A 13,389-nucleotide genomic window follows, 5' to 3' on the forward strand; every position below is an offset into this window, starting at 1 on the left:
ACTTACCTTGAAGAGTGCAGACTCTTGTTTGGAATTCAGAAACAGAGATAGTTAATGTCGTGTGGCATGGCATGAATGATAACAATAAAGTACATATCTTCCTCTTGACTTACTAGGCTGAGAAACTTATTTCTGGAAGTTTACTGAGCCGAGTGATGAAGAGAGCCCCTGAGGATTTATACATTCCTTATATACCAAAATGTGTGGTATTCTATTTTGGAGCTTGAGTAGAGAGCAGGGGCAATTTTTTTCTTTTACATTTTCATTTTTATATTTTTTGTAGTATATATTATTTGTATTAAAAATTTTGGAATCAGACAGACTTGGTTTAGGATTCTAGTTTTCTCATTTATTAGCCTTGTGGTCTTGGAAAAGTTTCTTATGTCTCTGAACTTCATGTTCTCTGTGAAGATTCACTGAAATAATGCACATAATGTTCTTAGTTACTTGTCTGGCACTTACTAAATGTCAGCTCTCATTATTGCTCTTATTATTATTGCTTGAAAATTAGAGCAATGTGACAAAAGGAACTGATATTTTGGACCTCAGTCTGATCAATCAAGTTGGTCTATTCAGTGGGGTGCAATCAATGGGAATCATAACAGAAAGCTATTCTAGTATTCCAGAAAGTCAGGAAATTGTAAGCTGGCATGGCCACAGAGGAACCATCAACTTCAGAGGAAGAACTCAGGGTCTCAGACCACAGGCTAGAAGGTTGCCCTGGCCTATAACCCTGACCTGCAAGAAATACTAGAGAGAGAGGGGGAAACTCAGAACTGCACTTCAGATGAGGAAATCTCCGGAGAGCCCCATGGAGAAGAAAAGGAAAAATCAATGCTGTTGCACATCCTTGATTTTTGACAAGAGACTACTTTATATAATAGCATGTCAGAGCAGGAAGAGACCTCGATTTGAGGGCCAAAGGGTTAGAGAGAGTGGCCCAGGTGGGACTGAGCTGAGGCCTCAGCTGCCAGACCAGATCAGAATTCGGAGGTACCAGATGTAGCAGATGGCTGCATCAGCAGGCTGTCTGACTTCCTTGTAAGCTGTGAACATGGGTGGGAGTCAAGCTCTGTGTTTCCTTACATAGTTGCATTGAATTGAATGTAGAAATATGGACCTAAGGGAATGACTCCCTTAAGAGCATTTTAAAAAAGAAACAAAGATTGAAAGATCTGCATGCAAAAACACAACTTTATTTAAGTATAGGTGAGAGGAAGAGAATTGACTCTGTGGAGGGAAGTTGGGAGGAGGCACCTTTCACCATGCATTCACTTTGGCATTTGTTTCATTTCCCTGACATTTATGCAGATGACTTTATCTTTTCTCAGGAATTTCCTTGTTTGTTCTTCTGTTTTGGAATAACCCTCCCAATTATTCTTTCCAAAGAAAAAATTTATCTATCTTTGTCCTGGAGTTTGTTCACAATCTATCTCAAACCTTTCCTGTGGCCAGAAACACAGTTTGTATTCTGTTTCTGGATATATCTGGAATCTTCAGGCAGATTCTTAAATAGGCCTCTAAACCTTAGTTTTGGGGGCAAATATATAGGCTCAGATCAATGATCACTGTATTAAAGGATTGGGCTCTATAGTCAATAGCAGGTATGCTCTGCCACCCACTGCCTGATTGTTAATTGGACATATTATTTTGCCTCCGAGGCGTAGTTTCCCTATTTGCACTTTCTGGGATAAAATTCCATGTACTCTATTGAGTTATTGAGGGGAGTTGCTGGGATAAATTATATAAAGCTTTTAACCTATAGTAAGTGATAAATAAATTTTAATTATTCTTATTATCCATGTCCCAAATACAATCTCATTATTAACCCATATATTTATTTCTTTGCAAACAGAACAATAAACTTCTGGTCAGAGAAGGTAATTGGCTTTCTCAGAATGCACTTGAATCACCTTTACTTTGTTGGGTAAAGTTTTCTGCTCATATTTATTTGCAAGACCATTTTCCAAACTGCATGACTAGCTATCAGAGAGGCATCTTGAAATAAAAGTTTTTAAGGACCAGGCATGGTGGTTCATGCCTGTAATCCAGAACTTAGAGATGCTGAGGTGGGAGAATCTCAAGACCAGCCTGGAAAACATAGGAAGACTCTGTCTCTACAATAACAACCAAATTAGCCAGGCATAGCGGCTCATACCTGTTGTCCCAGCTACTCAGGAAGTTAAGATAGGAGGATTGCTTGAGCCAAAAAAGTCCTGGCTGTAGTGAGCCATGATCACAATAGTGCTCTCCAGACTGAATGGCAGAGTGAGACCTGTCTCAAAACAAAACAAAACAAAACAAAAACGTTTTAAAGGGAAGATGGAGATAATGACACCTGATAGAAATAGGCTGATCAAAATCAGAATAGATAGAGGGGGAGAGATTTAGTGATGAGACATTCCCAAGAAGGAGCCATCTGGATTTTGTGCTCTTTCAAAGATGAGTTTATCTTAAAGTGGACTATAGACCAAATGGACCTAATAGACATTTACAGAATATTCTGTCCTGTAACCACAGAATATTCATTCTTCTCATCTGTGCTTGGAACATTCTCAAAATTGGCCATATTATAGGCCCAAGGCAAGTCTAAATAAATTTTAAAAAGTGAAAATTACATCAAACATCTTCTCAGACTATAGTAGCATAAAACTAGAAATCAATATGAAGAGGAGCTCTCAAAACTGTATAAATACATGGAAATTAAATAACCTGCTCCTTAAAGATCTTTGGATAAACAATAAAATTAAGGTGTAAATTAAAAAAATAGTTTTGAAACAAATGAAAATAGAGATACAATGTATCAAAAACCTCTATGGTATGGCAAAAGCAGTACTAAGAGGGAAGTTTGTACTGTTAAATGCCTAGATTGAAAAGACAGATCTCAAATAACAACCTGATGTCATAACCTCAGGAACCAGATAAACAATAAAAAACCAAAATTAAAGCTAGCAGAAGAAAAGAAATAACAAAGAAGAAAGCAGAACTAAATGACACTGAGACCAAAAATGCAATAGAAAAGATCAAGTAAACAAAAAGTGGGTTATTTGAAAAGATAAACCAAATTGCCCAGGGATTTGCTAGACCGCTAGTTAGATCAAGCAAGAAAAGAGAGAGAAGATTCAAATAAGCACAGTGAGAAACAGTAAAAGTGACATTACAACTGAAACCACAGAAATACAAAAAATTATCAGAGTCTACTATGAGCATCTCTATGCACAGACACTAAATAATCCAGGGAAAATGGATAAATTCCTGGAAATTTACAACCTCTTAAGATTGAATCAGGAAGTAGTAGAAATTCTGAACAGACCAGTAATGAGTAGTGAAATTAAATCAGTCATAATAAATCCTCTACCAACAACATCAAAAAGCCCAGGATCAGATTAATTCATAGCCAGATTCTATCAGACATGCAAAGAAGAATTGGTACCAGTTTTACTGAAACTGTTCCAAAAAATTACAGAGGAGGAATCCTCCCTAACTAATTCTATGAAGCTGGTATCACCCTGATAACAGAGCTGGGTGAGGACACAACAAAAAAAAGAACACTACAGGCCAGTATCCCTAACGAACACAGATGCAAAAATCCACAACAAAATACCAGCAAACAAAATCCAACAGCTCATAAAAAAGATAATAAACCATCACCAAGTGGACTTTATTCCAGGGATGCAAGGGTGTTTCAACACATGCAAATCAAGTATATATATTTTTTTATCTTTTCAACTACCAAGTTTACTATATCAATTAATTTGAAAATTTAGAATGTTAAAATTAGCAATAGACTCTGTTGGCTTTGCTGGAATCACTTTTACTTTTTTTAATCTCTTCTGTTTCCCCCTCTATACTCAGCTTTTGTCAGTTCTCTTTCTTTTATGAGATTTCTAGAGTTTACATTTATACCTTTAAATATAATTACCCTACTTCTCAGTTGATTTATCAGATTTAAATACGTTTAGACTGCAGCCTAGAAAAGCTGACAAAGTTAACTACCTTTCTCTTCTCCACCTCCTCCCAATTTTTGTTAGTAATTTTATTTCTGCATTTATCATTGTGAATAACCTGTATTCTATTCTCTAAATGTAATCCTCATAGTTTTTTATCTTAGCCCTTCGGTGAAGTGGATCAATGCCCATCGTTAGTCCTTTCACTATAGTTCTCTTGTCTCTCAGCTGGTTGAAGCTTGGTCTCTAGTAGTTTCTCTAAGAAAGGCTCACAGGAATTTATTCCTTGAATTCTTGCACATTTGAAATATGTTTTTCTGTTGCTGCTATCTTTAAACAAAAGTATGATTGGATATAAAATTCTTCGGTCACATCTTCTTTGAGGATTTTATTAGCATTTTTTCGTGATCTTCTTTCATTTAATATAGCTGAGATCAGGTTTGAGGCATCATTTTTTTTCTCGGCTTTAAGGTGATTGGATCTTTTGCTTAGCTGCTCAAAGTATCCTTTATTTTTGAAGTATAAAATCTCAAATAGACCTTGGTGTTAATCATCCTGTAAAATTTTCTCCATGGGCATTTCTTATCTATCGGTCCTTTTTTTTTGGTAAAAAATTTTCTAAAATAACTCTTTATGTTTTGGTTTCCAGTTACTTGGTTCTCTCCTTCAGAGTAAATATAGTAATTATGCATATGTTGTATCATCATTATCTGTCTTCTACATCATTTTTTCTTAAATCCTTTAAAAGTTTGTTTATGTGATCATTTTTACCATCTTGTTCTATTTGTCTTTCTCTGTTTCACCAATATATTTTCCTTTTGTTCTCCCTTTTAATATGAGCTCCATATTTGTGATTTATGATATTTTCTATGAATTTCCTGAGCTCTGTCACTTGATGGCTTATCTCCTTCTATTATCATTCATTACCCATTTTGGCTGAAACTTTATAGCTCTTCTTTGATCTCTTTTATAGGTCTATAATTCTTTTAATTTTAAAATTTATTTTTAATTGTGGTAAAATACACATAACACCAAATTTACCATATTATCTATTTTTTGTTATTAAAAATAGAGGTAGAAACTCTATTTTCAATAGTTATGTATGTGTACATTGTTGTTCACAACTAGGGAACTCTTTTCATTTTGCAAAACTAAAACTCTATACCCATTAAATAACAACTAATTCACTTTTACCCTAGCCCCTGGTTACCACCCCACTACTTTCTGTCTCTATGCATTTAATTACTCTAGGTACTGATATGGCTTGGCTGTGTTCCCACCCAAAATCTCATCTCTAAATATAATCCCCATGTGTCAACTGAGAGACAAGGTAGAGATAATTAAATCACTGAGGTGGTTTCCCCCATGCCACGCTTATGATAGTGAGTGAGTTCTCACGAGGTCTGAGGATTTTATAAGTGTCTGGGCAAGTTCCTCCTTCAGTGATTCTCTTTCCTGCTGTGTGAAGAAGTTGCCTGCCTCCCCTTCACCTTGTACCATGATTGTAAGTTTCCTGAGGCCTCCCCACCCATATGGAACTGTGAGTCAATTAAATATTTTTCCTTTATAAATTACCCAGTCTTGGGTATTTTCTTATAGAAATGGGAGGATGGACTAATATGATACCTTATATAAATGGAATCATACAATATTAACTTTTGTGATTATCTTATTTCACTTAAGATGATGTCCTCAAGGGCCATCCGTGTTGTAGCATATGTCACAATTCCCTTCTGTTTTAATGTTGACTAACATTCCATTGCATCTATGTATCACATTTCATTTATCCATTCATCTATTTACAGACACTTGGATTGCTTCCACTTTTTGGCTCTTATGAATAATGTTGCTATGAACATTTGTGTACAAAGATCCCTTTGAGACCCTGCTTTCATTTTTGTGTGTGTTTATACTAACACATGGAATTACTGGATCATATGGTAATTCTATTTTTAATTTTTTGAGAAACCACCATATTGCTTTGCACAGCAGTCACCATTTAACATCACCACCAGCAATGTACCAATTTTTCTACATCCTTGTCAACACTTGTTATTTTCTGTTAAAAAATTTTTTTTTTATAATAGCCATCCTAAAGTGTGAGAAATGCTACCTCATTGTGGGTTTTATTTGCATTTCTCTAATGATTAGTGATGTTGGGCATCTTTCATGTGCTTATTGGCTATTTGTATATCTTCTTTGGAGGAATTTTGAGGTGGTTGTTGTTGAGTGGTAGGAGTTCTTTATATATTCTGGATATTAACCAGTTATTAGATATATGGCTTGAAAATGTTCTCTATCATTCTTAGGAATGCCTTTTTACTCTTGATATCCTTTGATGCACAGAAGTTTTAAATTTTGATGTAGTTCAATTTGTCTGTTTTTTTTCTTTTATTGCCTGTGTTTTTGGTGTCATATCCAAAAAAGTCTTGCCAAATCCAATGTCATAAAATTTTTCCCTTTTATTTTTTTTGCCTTGAGGTTTTTTTTTTTTTTTTTTTTTTTTTTTTTTTTTTTTTTTTTTTTTTTTTTTTTTTTGCTTTGTGATTTTATTGATTGTTTTTCCTGCTCTTTGTCAACAATATTTAAATTTTTTTCTGCTCAATATTTTTATTTCTTACAGATTTTCCTCTGTCTGTCTTTCATTTTCATGTGGTCTCTTTATATAAATCTGTATTGGTTCTTTTTGTATTAGGACATCTTGGAATGAAGCCAGTTTCTTATGAATTCACATTTTTCATCAGGTTTGGCCTTATAATGCGGAGTTATATGCACTTGAGACTGAATAGGTTATTTTGGCTTTTAGTTCTACCCACACAAAAGAAATTGGCAGTGCAGCTTTGTTTGCAATTGAGAAACTCTCTGTCTTCCATTTATACCATAACAGCTTGCTTCCTGCAAATTCTGTGTGTTTCCTCGTTGAGCCCGTTTCCCCTGAAACACTCTCACTGACAGCTTGCTGAGCCCCTAATGTTGCTCCAAATGCAAGAGTGTTTTTCTCCCTAGAGTGTACCATCTTGTTTGGACAACTGTGCTCTGACAGCTTTGTCTGAGATCTGCACCTGCTGATGTCCTTGTGAACTTCTTCACTGGATTTCATAGCTCTTTCTCTTTCATTGTGGTTCAGAATTTCAAAAGTCTTCCAGTTTGTTGTGTATGGAATTTAGTGTTCTGTCTCCTATTTTTAATTTTGGGGTGACTTCCTAGAGGAAAAGGAGACAAGACCTTATAATGGAAGGTCCAAGTGATTGTATTCACTTCAATTCTTTATTCCTTTCCTTTTGAGCAGTTTGAGAGTCTCCCAGGTTCTTAAGGCCCATAATAGAGCACTGATAGAACAAGAGCTACATGGCTGTTGTAGAACATAGTAGTTATAGGGTAGACTTCTGACTCTATCATTTAATAGCCATGTGCCCCTTGGTAAGAAACTTAACTCTTCTGTGCCTTAGTTTTCTTCAATTGTAAAATGGTAGTAGTAGTAATAGCTGAAGTTTTACCGGGCATCCACTCTATGAGAGGCACCATTCTAAGAGTGTTACATGTATTAACTCATGTAGGTTTCACCTGTATCATCTCCATTTTACAGATGAGGAAACTGAGGGAAAACATTGTGAAATAAATATCAGAGTTGGTATGCAATCCTCAGCCATCTGTTTTCAGAGGCTGTGCTTGTCCAAAATAATCCCTCTGGTGTTCAGTACCTACCTTATAGGGATGTTTAGAAGATTAAAACAATAATGTACATCAAGAGCCAAGAACAATATTGCTATGGTTTGGATGTTTGTCCCCCACAACCCTCATGTTGAAATATGATTCCCAGTGTTGGAAGTGGGATCTAATGGGAGGTGTTTGGGTGATGATGGCAGGTCTCTCATTAAGGGATTCATGCTTTCCCTCAAGGGTGAGTGAGTTTTTTCTCTATCAGTTCCTGTGAAAGCTGGTTGTGTGAAAGAGCCTGGCACCTCTCTCCTCTGTCTTGCTTTCCTTCTCACCACGTGACCTCGGTACATGTGGGGCCCCTTTGCCTTCTGCCATAGGTGGAAGCAGCCTGAGCCTCTCACCAGATGTGGGTGCCCAGTCTTCCAGCCAGCAGAATCATGAGCCAAATAAACTTTTTTTTTTCTTACAAATTGCTCAGTCTCAGGAATTCTGTTACAGTAACAGAATATGAATTCAGGCAAGTGCACAGGGTAGGTAAGAAGTTGCTTTTTTTCCTCCCTAACTTTCTGCTTCTGGTTTCTAGTCTTCTCCCTTTTGTTCTTCCTGTTTTCATATTCTCTCATGCTGAGATAGGTGGGAGTTATGTTTTAACATTATTTTGTTTGACGAGTTAAAAATGTCCAAAGTAACTTCAAACAGTTGAAAACACTTCTTTCTTCTGACAAAAAGTTTAAAATGCTGACATTTGTACTGGAGATAAATTAGAAAATGAAAACAAAACTTTATCTTTCGATTTTTAGGCCAGTCTCCAAAAATGTCTCAGGGAGCTAAAGGTGGGGTGGAAGGAAAAGAATCTATCACTGATGACATTTAGAAGCAGCCATTAAAACTCTGAGGAACTGAATCTTTGATCCCTTGGAGACAATTCTTTGAGGGAAGGGAAGAAGACGAAGAGTAGTGTTGGGCATCAAGACTACGCTCTAGAACAGCCTAGTGAGTACTCTCTACTTACTTCCGAATGGCCCTGCTTCTGGGTTCCAATACCAGAACTGACCATAACGTGGGAATTTGGTAGCTGACGGTTGTCAGTCATTCTCCGCACCCTTCATGTTCTCCGTGCGGTTGCTCCTCTCTCACTCTGCAGACGTTTTCTTAGAGAACGAGGCATAAAAGAAATAAAGATATTTTACCTCAAAGTGTATTTCTTGGACATATGTTGAAATGGCTGCCACAGAGTCAGCAAACAGAAGTGGCCTTGCAAAGCTATCTTTTGTGGGGAAAAACTTGCATTTGTAGAGAATCTCCATGAATGGAGCCTGGCCCTTTTTTATGCCTTTCCCAGATCTAGGAGAGATTGAGAGTCTGAAACCTTTACAAGTCTAAAGAGACACATTTACCATTTATTCTCTCTGAGGGGGGATTCATCTACAAAGCAGGTCCACCTTTGCCAGCCAAGCCCCTTATTTTCTCTCTCCTATAACCTGTCTTACCACTAAAAACCTGTTTTGGGCATGCTCTGTCTGAGTCCACATTCTTTCCATATTCTTAAGATGTGACACAAGCTTCTATATATTGTTGGGTTGGGTCTTCATTCTGATGGCTACTGTGTATACATGTTAAATAAATTTGTATGCCTTTTTGCCTATTAATCAATCTGCCTCATGTCAGTGATTTTTTAGGAAAACTTTAATGAACCAAGAGCCTATGGCCCCCACAGACATTAGCTGAAAAATTGACTTGTTGGTTAGCTTTTATATAAACTTTCTTTTGAAGCAGCGAGGAAGATATTGGAAAGAGGGGAGAAGGGAAAGATAGACAGGTTGATAGATAGAGAAAGAGAATGAGATCAACTAGTCTTTGAACCAGAATTTTACATTTCCTGCTAGAAAATCGGATTGGTTTGACTTTGGTCAGTGTTTACATGGGTACAAACAAAGGTGTTCAGGTTGACAACAAACCTGCTGAGGGTATAGACACTCTGAGAAGACACTTGGACAGGGGAAAACATGATTTGTGGAGAGAATGACTGGCATCTGTTAGATTGCCATGCCAGGCCACAATTCTGGTAACTGGGACCATGCTATGGTAATGCACTCTTCACTCCAGACAATGACTGAGGAAACTAGCATCTCTAGTCCTGCCTCTAGTTCCCAAGCCAGCAGTCAAGTCTGCCCACCTGCTGGTTTGGATTCCCAGGGCTGAGGTCCATTTGCTGCCAGCCTGATGCAGACTGTTTGCCTTGGCAGTTAGTTTCTCTTGTTGGTTCCTGGGCCCTCTTCAAAACAGGGGCTTGCCTGACATGTTGACTTTCTCCTATCTCTGCCAGTCAGTTTCTCCCCTGAGTGCCTTTACCTAGCAGCAGGGCATTCTCTACCAGACTTCAGACAAAGTCACTCAAAAATCCCGTTCTGGAAGCAGAGGAAGGGCACTTTACCTCCACCGCTTTCCGAGGCTTCCCAGTCTATTTTTAAAAAGGGAACCAAACCATCTTGGGGGAAATTTCATCCCTAAAAAAAATGTTCTCCAAGGAAAGTTCAAAGATGGGCTGTTGTTTAGAGATCAATGAAAAAGAGATGGAATTTAAATATTAAGAAGAAAGCTCTTGCCTTCAGGTAAAGCTGACATTTGCATAATAATGAGAATGACTAGCCAGATGGAATTGAGAATCTGACTGGAATCTCAAATCCTGGTGAGGGAAGATTCATTTGCCTGAAATGGCAGTGGAAAATATGCTAATCAGGGGTTTGCTGCTGTCCATCACGTTCAACAGATTCTGAGACAAAGAAATAGAGAGAGTTCACAAATAGGAGGTGATACAACTTGACATTAAACTTAATTTGGTTTGTTTTCCCATCAGCCCCTGACAGATGTGCAATTGTGGAAGTCTTTAAAGGGGGTGGGGGAGGACGATTGCCTTCTGTCAGAACTGTCTGACATTGACATCCCCAGTGCTGTCATTGTCATTATTGTTATTGTGTTAGAAGCAACGGGTGGGAGGGAGAGGAAACCCGGAGTGTGACCCAAATCATTATTGGGAAATAATGGGAACATCTTCAAAGAAAAGTAAAAGGAGAATAAAATAAGGACTCCAAATAAACAATTTTATGTCTTGATGATTAATAAAGGGAAAAATGAGTACCTGAGTGATAGAATCGACAATTTAGAAGACATCTTACCTTAGAAATTGAGTTCCCTGAGGGAGACAAGTTTATGTTAGCCTGACCAAGGCTTGAGCCCAGATTCTCTTATTTTGAGGCAACAGAAGCTTTTCTGGGGAAGATGGAGAAAGTTGTAGACCAAATTCTGCGATGGCCCTTATGATTTCCTCTGCCTGGTGTTAAGCCTTATATAATCTTTTTTTGGATGTAGGCAGAACATGTGGCTTGCTTCTAACAGAACTGTTTCCATGATTATTAACGTTGCATGACAAAAATGACAGGGTTTTGCAGATGTAATTAAGGTCCTACATCGGTTGCCTTGAGGAGATAAGTGGACTTGACCAAATTGGGTGACCCCTTCAAAAGAGGGCTTAGGCCTTCTTTGAAGTTGCAGGCTCCAAGCAACAGAGTCTCTCTCTCTCTCTCTCTCTCTCTCTCTCTCCATTGCTTACTTTGAAGAAGCAAGCTGCCACGAGTTCTACAGCTGCAAGGAAATTACTTCTGTCAACAACCCAAGGGAGCTTGGCAGTAGACTCTTTCCGTGTTGAGTTCACCGATGAGACAAAGCCCAGGTCAACATCATGATTTCAGCTCGGTGAGAAGCCGTCGGAGAACTTGCTCCACTGTGCTCGAACTACTGATCCACAGAAACTATGGGATAATACATGGGTGTCTTTTAAAGCCACTGGGTGTGTGGTAATTTGTTACAAAGCAATAGAGCACTAACCCAGACTTCAGCCCAGATTTTCAATTTTATTTTTTAGAAAGTCAAATGGAGCAAGGCTATGTGCATTAGCTTTTCTGGTGGGAGGGGCAGGACAATGAGGATCAAGAATGCAGGTGTCACATACACATTTCTGCAGCCAGATGCCAATCCAGACTCTTCTTATTTGTGAGTATGTCTCCATAGGATAGGATGTCTAGTGTGGCCTAGTCTCTGATTCCAATATTACCACAAGATTAGGAAGCCAATCTTCCTAATCTTTTCAGTAAAATAACTGAAAAATGTCATCCATCCAAGTCCATACTTCTAAAGCAATGACTAAACTCACATTAGGCATGCATCCATCTATTTTCTTTTGAGACAGAGTCTCGTTCTGTCGCCCAGGCTGGAGTGCAGTGGTGTGATCTTGGCTCACTGCAACCTTGCCTCCCAGGTTCAACTAATTCTCCTGCCTCAGCCTCCCAAGTAACTGGGACTACAGACACATGCTGCCACACCCAGCTAGTTTTTGTGTTTTAGCAGAGATGGGGTTTCACCGTGTTGCCCAGGCTGGTCTTGAATTCCTGAGCTCAGGCAATCCACCCGCCTCAGCCTCCTCCCAAACTGCTGGGATTACAGCAGTAATCGGAGCCACCATGCCCAGCCCATCTTTTTATCCTTGAGGACTCTGTTTCTTGTTGCTCAATGTTAGTTTCATTCAGTGAAAAACAACACTTGTTGAACATTTACTATATTAAAGGTTTTCTATTGGGGTGGGAGCAGGAGGTAGGGTCTTTATTACTAATTATAAAGCAGAGAATCAAAAGTCAAGCATTTCCTGCAGAAATTCCCAAGTTTGTGTGATACATGGCCACCTACTCTAGTAGCCATTACAGAAGGCAGATTGTCAAGTGTTATAACAGACAACAAAGGGCTCCACCATTTTCTCGATGCGTGACCTTAGCAAAATTACCTACTTGAGCTTCATCTGAAAGGTAGCATTAATGATAAAGATAACAATAACATTAATGACATGGTTTTGAGAATCAAATGAGCAAAAAATACATGACATACATGGCATATAGTAAGCTCTCCATATGTGTTACTATTATAATATTGTTTATGAGAGAATTAAATTAGGGAAGACTTCTTATAGGAAACGATCTTTAAATCAAGCCAAAAACTGCTGCTGGGTGTTTTATGGGAAAGACATGAGACGTTTCCAAGCAAAAAGACCACCTATGATCAAAGACCCAGAGGTGGAAAGAAAATAATTCGTTGGGTGGACAGTGGCTACCTGCAGTCTATATCACACCTTCCTTCACTCGCTCTGAAGAAGTCAAATATCTATTTCTTTCAGACCAGAGCTTGACAGGCACTTTCCTAAGATTTTAGAATAGCATAGATTGTGGCCTCCAAATCCACATGAATTTTCTCCTCTTTCATTATAACTGGGATTTGAATCCTGAAACTCAAAGGAATGAGGATATGTGTCTGGATATGTGTCTGAAAGTGTGGAAACTGTTCCACACTTTCAGAGTGGCATAGCCTTAGCTCTGACGGCCTATTTAGACAGCAAACTGAAGAGTATGTAGGCTCTGGCTTCTCCAGCCCTTGGAGATGGGCACACTGAAGAGGCCCATTAGTGATTAATTTCAGTCAAAAAAATTCTTATGTAGCTCTGCAAGACCAAGTGTGGCAGGGTATGTTTCTTTCCCTGTCTTCGTCTTATTTTCTTTATCTCCTCATTCTTAGAAGAAAGCTAGGAGGCAGAGACTCATAGTAATGCATCCAAATCATATTAAACAAAGGATCAGCATCACCATGAGAAAGCGCTTGTGGATGCTCCATTCTGAGGACAGTGAAAACTTTACATCTCTCCTTAAAAATGGCAGGAGACACTTATGGGTGGCTTTTTTTT

At 38.3% G+C, this 13,389-nt stretch overlaps 1 long non-coding RNA gene across 1 annotated transcript in view; it reads left to right on the forward strand.

The window, feature by feature from the left end:
* The window catches only part of LOC119470073, a 75,292-nt gene extending 61,912 nt beyond the window's left edge, over positions 1-13,380 (forward strand). The window contains exons 2-3 of the long non-coding RNA XR_005198952.1: positions 11,225-11,360; positions 13,224-13,380. This is a non-coding gene — a long non-coding RNA (uncharacterized LOC119470073). The remainder of the gene's footprint in view (positions 1-11,224; positions 11,361-13,223) is intronic.
* Positions 13,381-13,389: the final 9 nt, after the last annotated feature.

This window comes from Cebus imitator, unplaced genomic scaffold (genome assembly GCF_001604975.1).
Source record: "Cebus imitator isolate Cc_AM_T3 unplaced genomic scaffold, Cebus_imitator-1.0 Scaffold21, whole genome shotgun sequence".
Taxonomy (NCBI): Eukaryota; Metazoa; Chordata; class Mammalia; order Primates; family Cebidae; genus Cebus; species Cebus imitator.